The following is a 20,068-nucleotide window of genomic DNA, read 5'->3' as shown; positions in this document are numbered from 1 at the left end:
TAGATGTAATGTTCTTTTGAGAATAGCTTATTTAGCTAAAACTAAATTTTTTTTGCTAAAAGTACTGTAGATAAAAATAAAAGTTAGCTAAATAGTGTAGTAGAACCCATAAATAGTAATAAAAATAAAAGAAAAATGGATATAAGCTGAAAAATTCAGCTCATCCCAAACACACACGTAAACTAATGTGAGAATATTTTTCCCAACAATAAAGAGCCTTTTTAATCAGTTGAGCTTGCTAATCCTTTATTGTCTATGGGCTATGATTTAGACCAAAACTACACAAATAATATTATCTTTCTCAAGTAGAATTTTTTTTTTTTTGCGAGGTTTCTCAAGTAGAATTAAATTCAAAGAAATTATATGTTTGGATTTAATTGGAAAATCTATGGTATAACATTTAGGGTTCGTTTGGTTGGTAGAATGGAAAAGTGAAATGATAGATAGGATTTTAGTTTCCCTCATTTGTGTTTGAATGGGAAAGTGGAAAAATAAAGAGATAGAAATTTTTGTTTGGCTGATAAGAAATATGGAAGGATATAAAATATGGTTTGTAAAAATTTACAATCATGTCCCAACTAGATAAAACCAAAAATCACACTTTTTTATATGTATTTTATTAAAAATATATATATGAATGGGCACTTCATTTTTTTTTTAAAGCACAAAAAATTTCAAGAACCCAAAATTGATTTCTAAAAAAACCAAAAANCAAGACGAGGAAGAAGATTATGAATGGAGGGAATAGAGGTATTAATAAACCAAGACAAGATCTTACTCTGAATACTCTCCCATTCCTCTAGGCGATCTTCATAATCATCTGTTGTAACAGTAATCGTGGAAGACTCTTCAGCAGCTGTGACTTTGGACTTAGGGTTTGGTACTGGCTTAGGAATTGAACCAGTCACATATCTCCACAGTTTACGACCCTTGAGAAAAACAGTCATATTCTGAGACCATGCATGATAGCTAGTAGGACCATCCAACATAATGGTGATAGGATCTGTATGATGTCGCGTTCATTTTGTTGAGCCATAATGAAGAAAATGATCAAAAAATGAGATTTAGAGACCTCAAATGCACAAATGGAGCCCAAAATTGGAATCTATGCGAAAAACTGAGCAAGACAGGTCCTGTTGAAAAATTTTGACTTTGGTCAAAGTCAACGGTCAACGGTCTGGTCAACGGTCAACAGCTGACGCTGACGTGGAATGATGACGTGGGATGATGACATGGCGGAGTGACGTCACCTAGGGCTGACGTGGCAGTCCGTGAAACGAAGCAAGGCGCGTGTGGCGCGTGAGGCCCGTGGAAGGGAGAGACGGCGCGTGGTGGTGCGTGGCAGCGCGTGGCGGCTCGTGCTCGTGAGGCAGAAACTTCTGGCGGTGCGTGGAAGGTTGTTTCTGGCAGATTTTTGTTGGGTTTTGCTCGGGACTGTCAGATCTGTCAATGTGTGTCTTTACTTTGGCGGTTTGATCAACAAACTGACGAAATCTGAGTGTTCTAGAGTTGTGGGCGTGACGGCAGTGACTCGCTTCTGATAGTGACTACTGGATGAAGGCGAGGGCAGCGGAAGAACGCCGGAGATGTCCACAGGAACCAAAAAATCAGAGGAAAGACTCTGATACCATGTTAACAATATAAAGAGAGAGAGAATGACTGAATAGTCAGTATAATAATATATATAAAACAATGTACAAAAGAGAGCTTTATATAGGCTTGGTATGTGTGCAGTACAAGTAACATGAGTGCAGTACAAGTAATATACTGGGCTAAGCCCAATGAGCTAATCTAGCTTAATCTATACACTAACAAATCCATTGCTTCATTAACTACATTTTTGTATTGCCTATCATCTGCAGACAATGGATTACTAATACAGTCACCCTCCACTTCAAGACAAACTTTATTTAGTGTGTTCATATAATTATAAATTCTCAATGGGAAATAAACTAGGTGCAAGTTGAGCTTGAAAAATGGACACTTCAAATCAGAACTGACCTCCTGCAGATGAATCATGTACAAAAAAACTTGCAGCAACTATCAGATAGCAAAGAAGTATTAGTCCCTTAAAATAGTGGGAAGTTCCTTCCTGCAAAAAAGCATTTGCAGCATATAGGAATGTGTATATAAAATTAACAGAAGTTAATAATAATTACGAAAGAAAATGGAATCCATAACAATTAAAGGAAAACTATTAGCACAAACTTGTTTAAAACAAAAGAAGTGAACAAGACAACTCAAAAAGATGTTGAAATATACAATTTCGGAATTTCCCATCATCCAGCTTAAATTAGAACCCATCATGACATTTATTACTTAAAATGCTTCCTTCTCTTATAAAAATTTGACCAAATCATGGAGATTTTCTTTTCTATCACTGAAATACAAACCTGTAGCATTAAGGCTGCTACTAAGTTGTCTCAAAAAGCTGAAAGATTAAGTCCATAGCTTGCCCCATAATCCAACCAAGGACTACAGAAAAAGGAATCTGCAGCAATATAATAATGGTTTTTGCAGATATTGATAAAATAAAATAAAATAAAAATCTTCAATGAAGTAATACTAAACATCACAATCATCAATACAAATGTATCATAAAGGGATGCCAGTTTTTGGTGCTAAACATGTCTCCCTACTTGTACATTTCTATCCTTTCTTTTCTCTAAATTAATTTGTCTCAAAGGTTTCTTGCTCAAGCTGTAATGAACATCACATCACAGGCAGCAAAGATCACCCAAACCAAATTCAAGTTAAAAGGTATTAACAGGAGCACATCATTGACGGTGTATCACATAAGTTTCAGACAGATGATGCAAAAAGAGCTGTGCAGAAAGTAGAAATTACTCATGATCAATATGATCATCACCAGCTCTCTTTTCCAGTTAAAATTTGTATCCATTTGCTGAGAGACAGCCAATGTGGTGCAAAACAAAAAACTTTGAAAGAGCTTTAATTCCCAAACTCTGGCAGACGACTAGCCTTGATATGAATTGAGATGTCTGTTATATGCACCAATTACTAACATATTTTTAACTACAAAAGACATTGTAGCTAAACTTCAAGCAACCAAAAAAATAATAAATTTACTATCTTGAGGAAGCAATAACACAAAGTGACTCATCAATAACATAATGTTATATTGACAATTGAAACATCTCCAAGCATTTACTTGCTTCAAATATTGGTTCCAAGGTAATTTAGATTAAACTGTACAAATACTAACTGTAACTAACTCTTATTTTTTGGAAGTAAAAAATGTAAAATAGAAATTAAAAGGAACTGATATTGTTAATACCTACCACAAACAAAGCTATCTGTGTTGATGATCCTATTTAGACTCCTAATGTTATGTCCTGTGGAGAAGCTCAAATTGTTAAAACTCATTCTAAAAAAAAAAAATGTTAAAAGTGAATGTTAGAAAGCTTACAAGCTTATCTTTCATGGCAAATGTGATAGCACTTGCATGATCTACAGCATTCCCCACAAGTGGGAGCAAAATAACACTAATAAATGAAAGTGGAATATTCAATGCAATAGATGTTCAATGCAAAACAATCACCCAATCAAAAAGTTGATTAAACAATTTCTTTTGATAAGTAAATAATTTCATTAAAAAGGATAAGAGGGGACGCATATAAGGATGTGTGATCCCTTTTCAAAGAATACAAATCATAGGAAAGGAGAGTAAAAAAATCAATAAAAGACATCGAAGGGTTGTTGCCTAGCACATGCATCCAATCACATAAAGACTGCAAAGTGTGTTCTTTGATTGTAAAAGTAGGGAAGATCCACTTATTTTTTTTCTTATTACAGATTCTTCATGACAGAGGCACGGCTCACACACCTTGGCTGCTCTATGGCAATAAAAACGTCTGTGCCAAAATCCTAATAGCTCATACATAGATTTGGGCNATGTTTTTAAAAGATGTGGATTAAGATAATCTAACTGAACTAACCTTAAGTGGATAAAGTGTCAAATTTGAAATAGGATTTATTTGAGGCAAAATAATGCTCAATTTTTTAAGCCGATTTGAGAGATCCAGCCAGGAGTAAAGTGAAGTAAGAAAAAAGAAAAGAAAACAATAAAAGCAGAGTCCAAAGGAATAACTTACACAAGCACAGGCTGGACAAGTCTGTAAAGTTGTTATTTACAACTATGTATTTTGTTGACTTTTATTCCGTGCCAAATTTGATTATAATCATTATCAATCGTTTATACCCAATATCTATTGTGGGATTTGTTGTAAGGGATGTGTGATAGAGAGAGAGTGTACTGATTGACTCACACTTTCCGCGAGACACCCACAAGGCAATCTGTTTTGCCAGCCTGTACTGATTGACTCATACTTTCTGTACCTATCCTATATATCCCTCATTATCCACAAATGTTGAGGAATGCTTCAGAGAGAAAACCCTAGCCAAACACATTGAGAATTAGAGATTGTCATCCCCACCTTTCTCTATACACTTGCTTGTGGTATCTCCTCAACCTTTCCCTCTCAATTTCCACACCATTAAGAGGTTGATAGGCCAAACACTTACCACACCCTTTGAGAGTGATGTGTGACATTTTGGTGCTGCTGGAAAGTATTGGAAGAAGCCTAGAATGACAGATGCAACATGGAGCTTGTTGCAGGATCCGGGGTGCTAGACAAGACACGGTTCCAAAAAGTCTTATTGGAGTAGGAGCTTGGAGGGCTTAGGTGCATCGGGTAGATTAGGCTTGGTGGGTCTCTTGCTAACCCAAGTATCCCAACTGATTGTCTAGTGGATCGATTTCCGCTTGGAGGGCGGCGGAGAGGTTTTTCGCAGAGGTCTTCGATTTCCTCTTCGAAAACACGTCTCGGTGTTTTCTGTGTTTGCATCCTTCTTCTCTACTCTTTTATATTTCATTGTACTACTGTGTTTCTTAATTTATGGATTAGAGTAGCTTATTTGTTCATCCGCTCATATTTATACTATTCCGCACTTTGTAGTAAGTTAGTGTAAAATCTATCGAGCCGTAACTCTAATTAGGGGGTCTAAATAGCTCTTGTGTTTTCAACACATTTTCAAGCTTTCAAAGTCCAATAAGGTGTGAAGAAAAGAAAAAGGGAAATTAAGAAGAGTGTGACCGATGTTAATCCAACGTGGTGAAGAAAAGTAGAGAAAGAAGAAAATAAGAGTTTGTTTTCATGGAGATGTGCAGATGGGCTTCGATTTTATTAATAAGCCTTTAGGTTAGCCGCAAATGTCCATGTAAGTACAAATAGAGAGAAACAGAAAATAATGGGGCAATAGGGCTGCATATGGCTTTTTTTGCAGCTTTTCTCTGTGCTAGCACTATAGTTTTATTTGCTTAGTCCAGTGTTCAGTATTTTATATTTGTGTTTTATTTCAATTATTATGAGTAGTTAAATTTATAATTTAGGTTAATAATGAAACTTTGTTAAAGATTATCAGTAGTATTTATATGACATAATGTTGACACCCTATTTTGCAACCCACATTTAACTTCACATGGAGGGTAAAATGTACTTTCATCTTGAAAATATACATCTTGATTCTGGCCATTAGATCCTTAATCTCATTTCACCAAAATGATTTTGATGTTGTAACGATTAAATCGGCTGATCATAAGCTCTAATCGGACTGTCATATTGAAAATTATCATCAAATCAAGTTTTAATGGCTGAGATGCACGTTCACAAATTGAGTCCGGCTATATGTGATTATGAACAATTGATTCCACTTGGTTATAATTATAATCAATTTGAGATTAATAATGTGTCATAATTTGATTGGTTAGGACTACATTTTATGGTGAGGTTGCATACACCTAATTAATTAGATAGTTAAACATTAATTATTCAATAAGTAATTTGTGCAATTATCTTTTAATTAGAGTAAATTTGGAACCATTTTTTTTTTTTTTTTTTTTTTTAAAGAGACTTACCGGTGTTCCCTTCACAACTATGGATACATAAGCAGGCACTATCCCTTCAATATCCGAAAGTGGTGCAAGTCATGAAAGTCCAAAATCAGCAACTTTTGCCATATACTTAGAGTCCAATAATATGTTGCTGGCCTTGATATCTCGATGAAATATTGGAGGATTGGCTTCAGTATGTAGGTAGAGAATGCCCTTAGCCGATCCTTGGGCAATTCTCAATCTCATAGCAAAATTTAGAGGCTCATTACACTTAGCTGTATAGCACACATGACCCCTAATAAGCTCATTAGAATGTTATGTATAATTTGAATAGTAAAATAGTTATGTTTAACTAAAAAATAGACAGTAAACTGGGGGAGGGAGGGGGGGGGGGTTGAAGTTATAAATTGCAATGTTACTTGCATTCATACTCAATGAGGAACACCCAAAAAATTCTATATTGAGATCAATAAAAAGAAAGCATAAAGAATGAATATAAGGTGTACCAGAAAGGTGATCCCTTAGAGTACTATTTGACATAAACTCATAGACCAACATCTGCATGCAAAACAATACTTACATGAATCTCTTCCCAAGCAAAATTTTCAAAACAAATTAAGCAACAGAGAGCAAGAAAATCTAGTCACTAGGTGTTAAAGCCACAGGAGATATGTAAGTTTTTAATGCATTTCCTAAAGCCTAAATAATCCTTTATTTATGAAGAACTCTGTATATGCTTCTACATGATTAAGTAACAAATTTGACAGAATCTTATCTGTAATATCTCTAGATTGAATTTGACTTCTTCCATTGTTTGCAACTATTCAAAGCAGCTATATACCGTTATTGATAATTCGATAGATATAATGGGGGAGGGAGAATTTGAAACCTAGATGTCTCTATTGAAAACACTAAGAGGTGTCAATTGAAGTACAAAACTCTTAGCAACTATTCAAATCAACTACATACAAGATTTTACATATTTCTTTCTTTTTTAAAATTTTTAAAATTTTATTATTAAACTCTTACAGTTTTCATTTTCATTTAGTTTATTTGCATCAAATTCCTAAGTTGATGGGAATTATCTCCTTATGTGTCCAATAATGAGATTGATGGATAATTCAATCTTTTATTGATTATATATATATATATATATACATATATGGTTGGATTTAATTTACACAGTGTAACCGTAAACAATATTACACTATTTAATATTTTTTTATAGTGTACAAATTTTGATAAGTCCACTATAGGATTAGGTTTTCGTTTTACACCCTTTGTAATTGCAAAATTTCAAGATGATTTGAGATCAATTACTCTCTCATCTATAAACATTTAAATCTCAAGTTTTTGTATTTTTAAATTACTTATTAAAGATTAGTTTATGGATCAAATAATAAACAACATTCAAATTCACAAAAAATTTGACATGTGTGCTAAGCACATAGAGAACATGTAATTTAACGATGAGATTTTCAAAATATTCATTCAATAAAAAATTCTTAGATGGTAATATTACTTAAAACTACACAAGGTATAATTTGATACTAACCCTATATGTGTGTATATAATCAAGATGAGAAAAGTACCTGTTCACCTTCTTCATCACAATATCCAATCAAAGACACAAGGTTTCGATGATGTAACCTGCTTGACATAAATTCTATCTCTGTCAAGAACTCCTTTTCACCCTGCAAGGATCCCTCTTGTGCACGTTTTATGGCCACAACTGTCCCATCAACTAGAATGCCTTTATAAACCTTACCATACCCTCCTTCGCCAACCTGAGCGGACTTGTCAAAGCTGTTTGTAGCCACGGCCATTTCTCTATAAGTGAAATCCTTCACATCATCAATTTTTATGGAGGTTGTAGACGCTGCATATTAAATGTAGGTCCAATGTTAAAATAAAACCATAGTGATAGGTGATGCACAAAAAGATGTTTTGGAGCATATTAATATTAACCATAGTGATAGGTGATGCACAAAAAGATGTTTTGGAGCATATTAATATTAAATAATTAGAATGAATAAATGTTACAACATAAATGTAAAGATATGTGAGTGAATATGAAAGATGAGGAGTTAGTGAAAATATTTAATCCCATATTGAAAAGGATAGAGACTATTTTATTCTTTTTAATTGTGGTGATTAATGAGCTAACATGAATTGTCTCAGATATTGGGCTAGATACGTGCGCAAGGGGAGGCGAAGGGTGGAGGTATCAAAAATGGAAATGAATCAGCCGTTTAGGTCTTTTCATTCTTCAGAAACTTCTTATCTCACAAAATTGTGTAACTCCAGCCCATCAAATTAATATCCAACAATTAATCTTGTAACACTCACTATATCAGAATAATGGACCTAATTAATTAGATTAATTTAGGTAGTAATTTCATGAGGCCCATTGAGCCTATAAATAGACTTATTTAAACTCAATTCAAGTTATTGCAATATACACTAAAAAAAAAAAATAGAGGTTCTTGGTAAGGAATGGTGTTCTTTCTGGTGGAGTTTTGGGCTTGAACACTTTGTGCAAAGGTTGTTCTAGCCATACGACACTTGTTGGGCTATTGTATCCTGGGGAGACAAGTCAGAGACAATCTGCACCGGTTACAAAGTTTAGCCAACCAAGGGATTGAATCTCCTTAAAGAGAGCAAGTGTCGCGCCTCAGTCCAAATAGTGTTGTATAATTCCTTTCTTTACATCAACAATATTCAGAAGTATTATTCGGTTTCTCTTTGTGTTATTTCCATTATCATTGTGTTTTCACCAACAATTTTAAGGAGATTCAACACACGAAGCCTACACAAGAGAAATCAAATGAGCTTGTTGGAGATCTCAACATGCCCTTTCACTTTAAGGGAGCCCACTTTAAGAGGTGGAAAGAAAAGGTCCTCTTCTACTTGAGTTTTCTCAAAGTCTCCTACATCCTCACTGACAAAAATCCATCAAAAGTTTCTACCGATGAGATGAGTGAGGAAGAATATATTCTCCATCAAGAAAAAATAGATAAGTATACAAAAGATAAATATAATTGTCTCTTTTCTCTATTTAATTATCTTGCCAATAATTTTTATGATTATTATGATACAACTTATAACTCTGCTAAGAAAATTTGGAAAGCTTTACAAAGCAAGTATGATACCGAGGAGGCAGATGCAAAGAAGTATGCTGCTAGTAGATTTTTCTGTTACCAAATGTTGGATGGAAAATCGGTGGTGGATCAAGCACAAGACTTCCAAATGATCATTGCAAAATTAAGATCCAAAGGCATAAAGATTGGAGACAATTTGGTGGTAGCTGGCATAATTGACAAACTACCACAATCTTGGAGGGAGTTCCAAAAGACTTTGCGGCACAAACAAAAGGAAACATCCTTGAAGACTTTGATCACATGCATCCGTGTGGAGGAGGAGGCTAGAGGACAAGATGCACTCATGACACAAGAGAGCAATGGTAATTCCACCACAAAGGTAAACTTTATTTCAGCCAATAATAATATGCCCAAAAATCATTTTCCTAGAAATGGTCAATTGAAGCCTAAAAAGAGAGCATTTAAAAATAATAATAGACATCAAGGAAGGGGAAACTTAAATAAAAATTACAATAAGAAACAAAGACCTCCTTCACAAGATCAATTTAATAGATCTTGTTTTGTCTGTGGCAAGAGTGGGCATATTGCTCGATTTTGCAAATTTCAGAAATGTGAATCTATCCCCCAGGCTAACGTAACCGAAGAGCCTTTAGTAGCTACGATTACAGACATCAATGTGGTGCAATATGTTGAAGGGTGGTGGGCAGATTCTGGTGCTAATAGGCACGTTTGTTATGACAAAAATTGGTTCAAACTGTACACTCCTTTTGAAGAAGAAAAAAACTATTATGCTTGGTGATTCTAGCAAGACCAAGGTTCTTGGGAGTGGTGAGGTTGAATTAAAATTTACTTCTAGACGTGTGCTAACATTGAAAGATGTACTTTATACTCCGTTCATGAGGAAAAATTTGATGTTAAGTTTTTTACTTAACAAGGCTGGCTTCAAGCAAACTATGAAATCTGATGACTATGTAATCGTTAAAAAGGGATTATTTGTGGGTAAGGGTTATGCTTGTGGTGGATTATTTAAATTGAATGTTGAGAATAATAAAGCATCTACCAGTTCAGTTTATATGCTTTCTTCTATTAATTTTTGGCATGCTCATTTGTGTCATATAAATAGTAGATATGTGGGAATCATGCATGAGTAGTTTAGAATTAATTCCAAGATTGTCAAAAGATTTTGAAAAATGTGAAACTTGTAGTTAAGCTAAGATTACAAAAAGGCCTCATAAAAGTTTTGTAAGATACCGAATTTCTTGAGTTAATTCACTGTGATTTATGTGAATTTTAACTCGTGGAGGAAATAGATTTATTATCACTTTTATTGATGATTTCTCAAAATATACAACCATTTATTTGTTGAAAAATAAAAGTGATGCTTTTGAAAAATTTCAAGATTTGTTAAAAGAAGTTGAAAATCAATTGGGTAGAAAAATAAAAAGAATAAGAAGTGATAGAGGTCGTGAGTATGAATCAAGTGTATTCAACTCATTTGTTCAGTCTTTGGGAATTATCTATGAAACTACTGCACCATATTCACCTGCTTCTAATGGTGTGGCTAAAAGGAAAAAAATAGAACTCTAATTGAGTTAACAAATGCCATGTTAATTGAATTTGGTGCACTTTTTCATTTTTGGGGTGAAACTATTTTAACTGCATGTCATGTTTTGAATAGGGTGCCACATAAAAAGTCACACACCACACCTTTTGAGATGTGGAAAGGACATTAGCGGAATTTGGGATATTTGAGAGTGTGGGGTTGTCTTGCTTATATAAGGCTTACTGACCCAAAAATGCCTAAATTAGGTATAAGCGCTACAACCTGTGCTTTTCTTGGTTATGCGATTAATAGTGCAGCCTATAGATTTTTTGATCTTGAAAACAACATAATTTTTGAATTTGGTGATGCAATTTTTCATGAAGAAAAATTTCCTTTTAAATTGAAAAATAGTGGGGGTGAAGAAAATATTTTGTCACAGCCTAGTTCTTCTATTTCACATCTACAAAATCAAGAAAATTTTGAAATGGAACCTAGAAGAAGTAAAAGAGCTAGAGTTGAAAAGGATTTTGGTCCTAATTATTATGTTTTTAACATTGAGAAAAATCCCCAAAATTTAAAAGAGGCTTTAACATCACTTGATGCTATATTTTGGAAAGAGGTTGTAAATGATCAGATGGAATCTCTAATTTCTAATAGAACTTGAAAATTAGTAGATCTTCCACCTGGTTGTAAGACCATAGGTTGTAAATGGGTCCTTAGAAAAAAAGTTGAAACTGAATGGATCAATAGATAAGTTTAAAGCTAGACTTGTTGCAAAAGGTTTTAAACAAAAAGCTGATCTTGATTTCTTTGATACATTTTCTCTAGTAACAAGAATTACATCTATTAGATTGTTAATTGCTATTGCTGCAATTTTTTATTTGAAAATTTATCAAATGGATGTAAAGACTGCTTTTCTAAATGGGGACATAGATGAAGAGATTTATATGGATTAACCTGAAGGCTTTGTAAAGCCTAGACAAGAAAGTAAGGTATGTATGCTAACTAAATCCCTATATGGCTTAAAACAAGCACCTAAGCAGTGACATGAAAAATTTGATTCCTGCATGATTGAGAATGATTATAAATCAAATGAATGTGATAAATGTATTTATTCTAAATTATGGAATAATTTACATGTTATTATTAGCCTCTATGTGGATGATATGTTGATTTTTGGCTCAAAAATACATGTTATAAATGAGACAAAAAAATATGCTTAAAAGCCATTTTGATATGAAAGATCTTGGTGAGGCTAATTTTATTTTGGGCATGAAAATTATGAAAACATGTGATGGGATATTTCTTAATCAATCACATTATGTTAAGAAAATATAATTTTCATGATCACAAAAGTGTAGCTATTCCTTTTGATTCTAGTGTTCATTTATTTCCTATGAATAATGATGATGAGATTTTTAATCAAAAGGATTATGCTAGTATCATTGGTAGTTTGCGTTATGCTACTAATTGTACTAGACTTGACATTACATATGCAGTAGGAGTGCTTAGCAGATTTACTAGCAAGCCTAGTAAAAATCATTGGCTAGCTATTGAGCGAGTCATGAGATACTTAATTGGTATAAAAAACTATGGCTTATTTTATAAAAAGTACTCTGTTGTGATTGAAGTTTTTAGTTATGCCAATTGGAATACTTTGTCAAGTGATTCTCTCTCTACCACTGGTTATATTTTTACCTTAGATAGTGGTGTTATTTGTTGGAAATCTAAAAAGCAAACAATAATTGCTAATTCAACAATGGAAGCTGAATTAATAGCATTAGCTTCAGCTAGTGAAGAGGCAAATTGGCTTAGAGATTTGTTATATGAAATTCCACTTTGGGAAAAGCCAATTCCACCTATATTAATTCATTGTGATAGCACTGCCGCAATTGGTAGAGTTAAAAACCGTTACTACAACGGTAAATCTAGACCTATAAGAAGAAAGCATAGTACCATGCGATCTTATTTGAGTAGTGGTATCATAACTGTGGATTATATTAAATTTAATGATATCTTGCAGATCTATTTATCAAGGCCTTGGCAAAAGATAGGGTTTGGAATACATCGAGGGGGATGGGACTAAAGTCTATAGAATCATGAGCCATGTATGATACTCAATCCAAGGACCAGAGATCTTGAGAATTGGGTTCAATGGGAAAAATGAATCATACGATGGCCGTAAGAAATGCGCCATTTTTTTTAATTATTTATTTTGTAAATAATTTTTTAAATTCCCTATGATGTAAGTGCATTTATCCTGTAATGTGGAGAGGTTGAGTAAAAAAATCTTAATAAAATTTGTAGCTTGTATGAATGGGGTGTCAGAATTACAGGAGCACCGTTGACAAAATTTCACCTATGTGAGTGTGGGGCTAGAGTCGCTCCCTTTGAGATTTGGACTTAATCTCAAATACACTCATGAAACTGGGATCAACACATGGCCATAAAGTGCTAGCTACAAAAGCTCATGTCAACAAATGGGTTGTTATGTGTAAGCAGTGACACTTAATTTCCCTAAAGCAATCCTAGTTCAAGTCGAAGACTACTACGACTCTGGAGTTGAGATCATTGTTTTACTAAGTGAAGGTTCAATGTAGAGCACACCTTCATGATGCATAGTGACCTGTCTTTGCCTGGTAATCTCTCTTTAACTAAAAAATTTAATATTAAAATGAGTGGGGGATTGTTGGAGCATTTTAATATTAAATAATTAAAATGAATATATGTTACAAAATAAATGTAAAGATATGGGAGTAAATATGGAAGATGAGGAGTTAGTGAAAATGTTTAATTTCACATTGAAAAGGAGAGAGACTATTTTATTCTTTTTAATTGTGGTGACTAATGGGTTAACATGAATTGTCTCAGATATTAGGCTAGATACGTGTGCAAGGGAGATGTGAAGGGTGGAGGTATAAAAAATGGAAATGAATCATTATCATTATTCAATTTCTCTTTGTGTTATTTCCATTATCATTGTGTTTGCACCAACATGATGCAATGCCATTTGTTATAAAATACTTGATAAAATTATGCACTCATTATCAGAACGTTTTATTTATACTTATAAGCACATACACACTTACAAGTCAACAACATTGTTAAAATTGTTGCTGACTGTTTGTTCTTCAACTTAGATAGGGTTTGAGCCAGTATGCAACCAGGTCTTATGGTATTTTTTATTCATCTTTAAATGATGCTCCCAATCACAGGCCAGTCCAAACTTGGCTGAAGTTTGCTCTATAGCATTAGCTTAGCTGAGATACGACTAAGATATTGACCGAGTAGGCTGAGGCCAGGGGCGGAGCTACATGTTAGGGTGGGGAGGCCATGGCCTCCCCAAAATTTTTGATATTTTTTTTTACTATATAGAAATATTTTTAATAATTAGCCCTCAAAAATGGGACTTGGCCCCCCCAACTATTTGAGTTGGTCCAATAATGTTCTTAAAAAAATTGTCCAATTTGTCTAGTAGTTATAGAACGTATTGTTTCTCAAATTCATTTTTTATGGTCAAACGTGTTCTTGTATTTTTTTAAATTTTAGATCATCTATGTCTTTGAACGCTTCATTAATTCAATTGAAAGTTTTTTACTCACAACGGCAATTTGGTAACTTATATTGAAAATGAAAATTGTAAGGATTTTACTTTGGAAGATGGTGAAAGATTAATTTAATTCTATGAAACATTTAATTTTAAGGATTCATTATGAAAGATACTAATTTTTTGTGTATGTGTATAGATACATGTGTTTGCGTATGTGTATAAAAGTTTGTATAGACTAATAAATTAGCAACACAAATTGGCCCCTCCAAACAAAAATTTCTGGCTCCGCTCTTGGCTGAGGCCTTTATAATTGGACTAGTATCAGCCTGGCCTAATTGACAGGCCTAATCAGGATGTAGAATGCAAAGTAAAAAATCACAACATATATACCTGAAAACCCTAACTTCACAGACATAAGATACTCACAATGACGTCTTCTCCAGGGACGGACCTAGGTAGAGGGCTAAGGGGGCCCAGCCCAAAAGAAAATTTTTTAGCAAGTAAAATTTTCCAAAAAAAAAAAAAAAAGGGCTTGGGCCCCCCTGAGATTTTAGCTCGGGCCCCTTAGTTTTTAGCTCGAGCCCCCTCCCAAAAATCCTGAACCCCTAGCCCATCATCCGGCTAGCCCAGGAGCCCATGACCTATATTTAAAAAAAAAAAAAAAAAAAAAAATTCAGCTCCAGTAGTCCAAAACCACACGGAGAAAGCAAAAAATGAAGGAAAAAAAAAAAAAAAGAAAGAAAGGAAAGTGAGAGGCGAGACAGAGAGATAGAAAGGACAGACAGAGAGATAGAGAGTACTTAGAGACCCATCTTGATCGGAGACCCATGTCGCCATGACGAGAGAGACAGAGAGATAGAGAGCCGTGCCGTGACGCCGTGACACTTGCGAGACCGGAGACTCATCTTGATCAGAGACCCGTGTCGTTGTGACAAGAGAGACAGAGAGATAGAGAGCCTGTCACCGTGACGCCGTGACGCTTGCGAGACCGGAGACCCATTTGCTGCTGCCACCGCCGCCTACGGAGACCCATCACAGGTATTTGCTCTTATTTTTCCTTCAAAACCTAATAATTTTTTTTGTGATTTGAGAATCTGAGATTCACAGAAACTGTGCTTGTGCCTTGTGGACTTGTGGTGTTTCATGTTTGTGTTTTTTCTGATGATTGATGAACTGAACTGATGTTGGTGATTGTGAATTGAATCTGTGCTTAGTGTGCTGCCTGTGGTGTTTTCTTTTTTTTTTTTTTTTTTTTTTTGGCTTTTTGGCTTTGTGACTCTGTCACTTTGTGTTTGTGACTCTCTCTCTTGCATTATATAGATAAGAGAGATAGAGATAGAGAGTAGAATTTGTAGAGATAGTTTTTTCTTTGTTGACTGGTAGTTGAGATAATAGGGACAAGTGGAGTTGGGCAACGGACAAGTGACAAAAAAAAAGGTAGAGTTAAGAAAAGTTTTTGTTAGTAGTGCCAATAGTGGGATTCATTGGGTTAGTGGGTCAGAATTAGAAAGACGGAGACAACACAAAGACATAAATAAAGGCAGGACAAAGAAAAAAACAAATCATATAATATAGAAAATTGTCACATAAATTTAAGAAAATAAGGTGATTCTTATATGATTTTTGTTTTATTTGTAGATCATGAAAAAATCAACTACAATGCTTGATTTTTTCAAAAGAAAAGGTTCAACTTCAAATTCTTCTGAAGTCAACATGGAATTGCCAACAACTAATGTTGCTATTCCAATTCTAAAAAATGTGGATGTCCCAATTCCGAAAAAATGTGGATGTTCCAATTCTGGAACATGTCGATGTTCCAATCTCTCAAACACAATTTCAAAGAATTGACCTTGATTCTTTGGAATTCAAAGAATTTGTCTTGGTTGATAGTTTATTAATACTATATGGATGCATATTTGAAAAAATTTTCGCTTATCTCCGCCCCCCCCCCCCCCCAAACTTAAAATCCTACGTCCGTCCTTGGTCTTCTCGAAAGTGACTGGTACTTCCCCACATTCTTTTGATTATCAGTAGAGTAACAATTGCAGACAATGTAATTGCAACTGCAATAGTCCCTAGTACTAGGCCAGCCAGTGTGCCTTTGCTTAAACCAGAACTTGGAGAGTTGGCACCATCTGTGACATTGGTGAGAACAATGAGCACAAACAAAATCAAAACCACGCAACAATATTCATCTCATATATTAATACATGAAAGAAGGGAAGATGTGACTGAGACATAATTCATCTATCCTTGGGGTCAAGTCATAAGTGAAGGGTGTGAATTTGAAGCTGCCTTCTTGATCAATATAAAACATTACTTAATTTTCCAGACCATTAAAATCATCTTGAACTTAGCATTGCAGTTATTCACTTATGTGCTGGATCACAGCGGTACAACTGTATCTGTTCATATTGCTGAACATAACATTGCCATGGTGAAAGCATTAAACTGCGTAGATCAAGCCTTTCTTCAATGTTGTTGGCAGGAAAAGAAAAGGTGCTCTCCACTTAAATGTGCCACCCACAGACATATCACATGTAACTCAGAATATGAACACAAAATAATAACAGAGAATAATGCCATGAGCCTAATTATTTGTCTTATTAATAAAGTATAGTGGACTTCATTGTATAGGTCAAATGAATTAGAGAAGAAAGTTCTACATTCTTCAACTGCTAAATAAACATTAGTTCCCACATCAAGAAAGCTCTATAGCAAAAATATATCAGATAAGGGTTTTGAGACAAACCATCTTTATGGAAGCCAGTAGAGAGAAGCTGATAAATTCGTAAGTCAGGGGGGAGCCAGGAACTTTTGTTTGGGGTGGCCAAGTTGCAACTCTAATATATTTATTAAGACAACCCCCACATACACTTATACACACGCTTTTTTATTATATAAACACACTTTTTTATTTGATAAATTATATATATACACACCAAACAAAAACAAAAAGAGCTTAGTAATTTTAATCAAATTATGTTTGGTGACGATCTTTTATAAAATAAAATTCATTTTTACTATTTTTATATGGTGAAATTCTTAAAAAATTTCATTTTCATTACAAATTATCAAATTTTATATTAAAGTAAAAAATCTTTCAATTGAACTAATGAAATTTTTAAAAACATAAATGATCCAAAACTTGGAGGAATAAGTTAAGCTTCAAACATATTTGATACTATCTTGCTCTAACTCATTATGTAGAAACTAAAAAGACATGTCATGTATAGTTTTAGTGACATTATTTTTTAATGAGTCAATGACTTGTTAATTGCCATATAACTGGTTGAAAAAGATATAGATTCAAATATGTTTAGTCCTAAAATTTATCAAATATTTAACAGATATAAGAGCCTATTTTACAATAAAAAAAAAGAATTGTGAAAAATAATGTTATGTCTCTATAATTATTAGACCAATTTTTTTTTTTAAGAGCATCATTGGACTAAATCATATATTTGGGGGGCAACTCTTATTTTTGTAGATTAAATTTTGAAAAAATTAAAATAATTATACATATATATATATATATATATTTTTTTTTAATTTCAAAATTTTGGGGGGGGCCATGGCCCTCCACCTTTACACGTAGCTACGCCCTTGCGTAAGGTTTAAATATTTCAGGACTACGAATTTTCCATGACGTGAATATATCAAACATTCGCTGAAGTTCACTCCTATTGAAGACACGTGTGTTGTTTTCAGCATCATATACAGGAAAAAACTTCAAATGCATTACCAGTCGAGGTCCTTCTTCCCATGTAAATGAATCAATATTGTACAGCTGATAAAGAGACAACTCAAGACGAGATGTCAGGAACACCTCAAATTCATATCTATACGGACGAAAATCTGAGAATCCAGGACTTTTCAATCGATATCCAACGAACAAAGGACGAGCACAGAAACAAGCTACTGGAGATGTAGGGGAATTTTCGTAAGGGGTGGGCACGCTTGAGCTGGACAAACAGAAGTGGTGTTTGTTGAATTCTGACTGTAATTTTATCCTCTGTTTCAGATTCACAAAACTGGGCTAGGTTGGAGTCCCGGCATAAGGGATTCCCTTTAAGGCTGACAGTTAAAAATGAGACTTCATCACATCAATGTGCTATGTCTGTTACACCTTGCAAAACTAATATTAAAAAGATCACATCCAAAATCTCTAAATCAAGTATTCATATTTTGAAGATGCATTTCATTACAAATAACGTTCTATATGAAACTAATTAGAAAGTGAAATTTGGAAGGAGGCATAGAAGCAAACCGACAGTGACATTTGGAGGTATAGAGTTGCTTGTAAAGTTTATATTTGAAAGTTTATTATACTGCAACTCCCTGCAATAACAAAGAGCCAAGAGAAATAGCTTAGAAAGTCTAGTATGAGAGTAAATTTATAAAGTTAACCCATAAGATTATACCTTTTAATCTATATATATATAACTGAAGCTTTTGAAACCCACAATTTTCCACGTCAGCAATATTAAAACAAATAGATATAAATATTATAATTTAAAAATATTAAAAATAATAAATAGTTTCAGCCTTTTTAATTCCTTCGATTTGCTTCCGACTTTTTTTGTGAAACAGTTCTTCCCCTTGCTACCCAGCTTCTCACACCAATTCATAAAATGTCTTAGACAACCCCTTTAGAGAAGGAGGAAGATGAGAGGTATGTTAGCCTCAAACTAAAAACCTAATAAAGACCCACTGTATATGATGAAAACCTTAGAGTTCTTCTCCTTGCTACCCAGCTTCTCACCCAATTCATAAAATTGTCTTAGACAACCCCTTTAGAGAAGGAGGAAGATGAGAGGTATGTTACCCCAAACTAAAAACCTAATAAAGACCCACTGTATATGGTGAAAACCTTATGAAATCTCAGCAAGCTCGAACACAAAGTAATCCACTTCGAGTGCAAACTACGAAGCCTCTGTGAACAACAAAATCTCCTCTGGCGAGCCATGAAGCCTCCTCATACACGAAGCTTAATTTGAGACCGTAATCCCAGAAAGTTTGACCTCTTGAGCTGACAAAAATTGGTTCAAGCTCGCACCATGAAATCTCATCGCATGCGAGCTATGAGTCTCTTCACACACGAAGCTTAATTCGAGACCGTGGACCCAGAAAGTTTGACCTCAATGATTCGAACTCAATAGCCATTCGAACTTATCAGCCCATTGAAGCAATATTAGACAAACTATTGTGATGGTGGTATGATCAGTAAAGTGTATGCCATGGTTAGTTTCAAAAGTGAGTTAATAAGGCCCGTGTAAAGGAAAAGGATGGGCCAAATTAAGAGATAAGGAACTAAAGAAGTGAATGGTCTTTAACCACATGGATGGATTGAAAAGAGTCATGTTGATGTGGAATTCTACTCATCTTTCAGACCCACTACAAGTGAAGGCATTGCAATTGGTAAAGCCACATATAAAAATGTTTATTCTGATAAGATTTATGTAGGCTTCATCAAAGTGCATCAGTTTTCCTCTAATTATGCAGAAACTGTAATGCGGAACTCGCACCACTATCTGTAATTATGGAGACTTAAAAAATATGGTGTTTTTCAATTAAGTAAACGCGATAGTGTTCTATTGGTGGCATAAATTAACTCATTTACGCCACATCAGGACTGAAGGTTTATAATTTTCAATTTATTACATATTGTTCATTTAAAGTTGCAATGTCTATTGGATAGTATAGTACGTTGTTATCATTTTATTGCTATTTTTTCTGATTGAATAGTTTCTTGAATAATTGCTACATGTAGTAAACAATGTAAATATATATATATATATATATTCTTTAAAGGCTCAAACTTAATAACTTTTTGTGCATATTGATATTTTTTTTCATATTAGGGAAGTTATCAATAGCTTTTCCGTGCATCGCACGGGTTTGCGACTAGTTTTACTAAATTCTGTACTTAGAAGAAGGCATCAATTTATTTTTCACCA

General features: G+C 34.1%; 1 long non-coding RNA gene and 1 pseudogene across 1 annotated transcript; both read right to left on the bottom strand.

Annotated features, from left to right (window-relative positions):
- Positions 1–1,791: 1,791 nt before the first annotated feature.
- The window catches only part of LOC112007255 (probable LRR receptor-like serine/threonine-protein kinase At1g06840), a 24,877-nt pseudogene continuing 6,600 nt past the window's right edge, over positions 1,792–20,068 (bottom strand).
- On the bottom strand, positions 14,322–14,993 carry LOC136069490 (uncharacterized). Its single transcript, XR_010630700.1, has 2 exons — positions 14,909–14,993; positions 14,322–14,749 (listed from the first exon to the last, which is right to left on the bottom strand). It is a non-coding gene; the product is annotated as an uncharacterized LOC136069490 (long non-coding RNA).

This window comes from Quercus suber, unplaced genomic scaffold (assembly GCF_002906115.3).
Source record: "Quercus suber isolate HL8 unplaced genomic scaffold, Cork oak 2.0 scaffold_173, whole genome shotgun sequence".
NCBI classification, from domain to species: domain Eukaryota; kingdom Viridiplantae; phylum Streptophyta; class Magnoliopsida; order Fagales; family Fagaceae; genus Quercus; species Quercus suber.
This window is presented reverse-complemented; position numbering and strand designations above follow the sequence as displayed.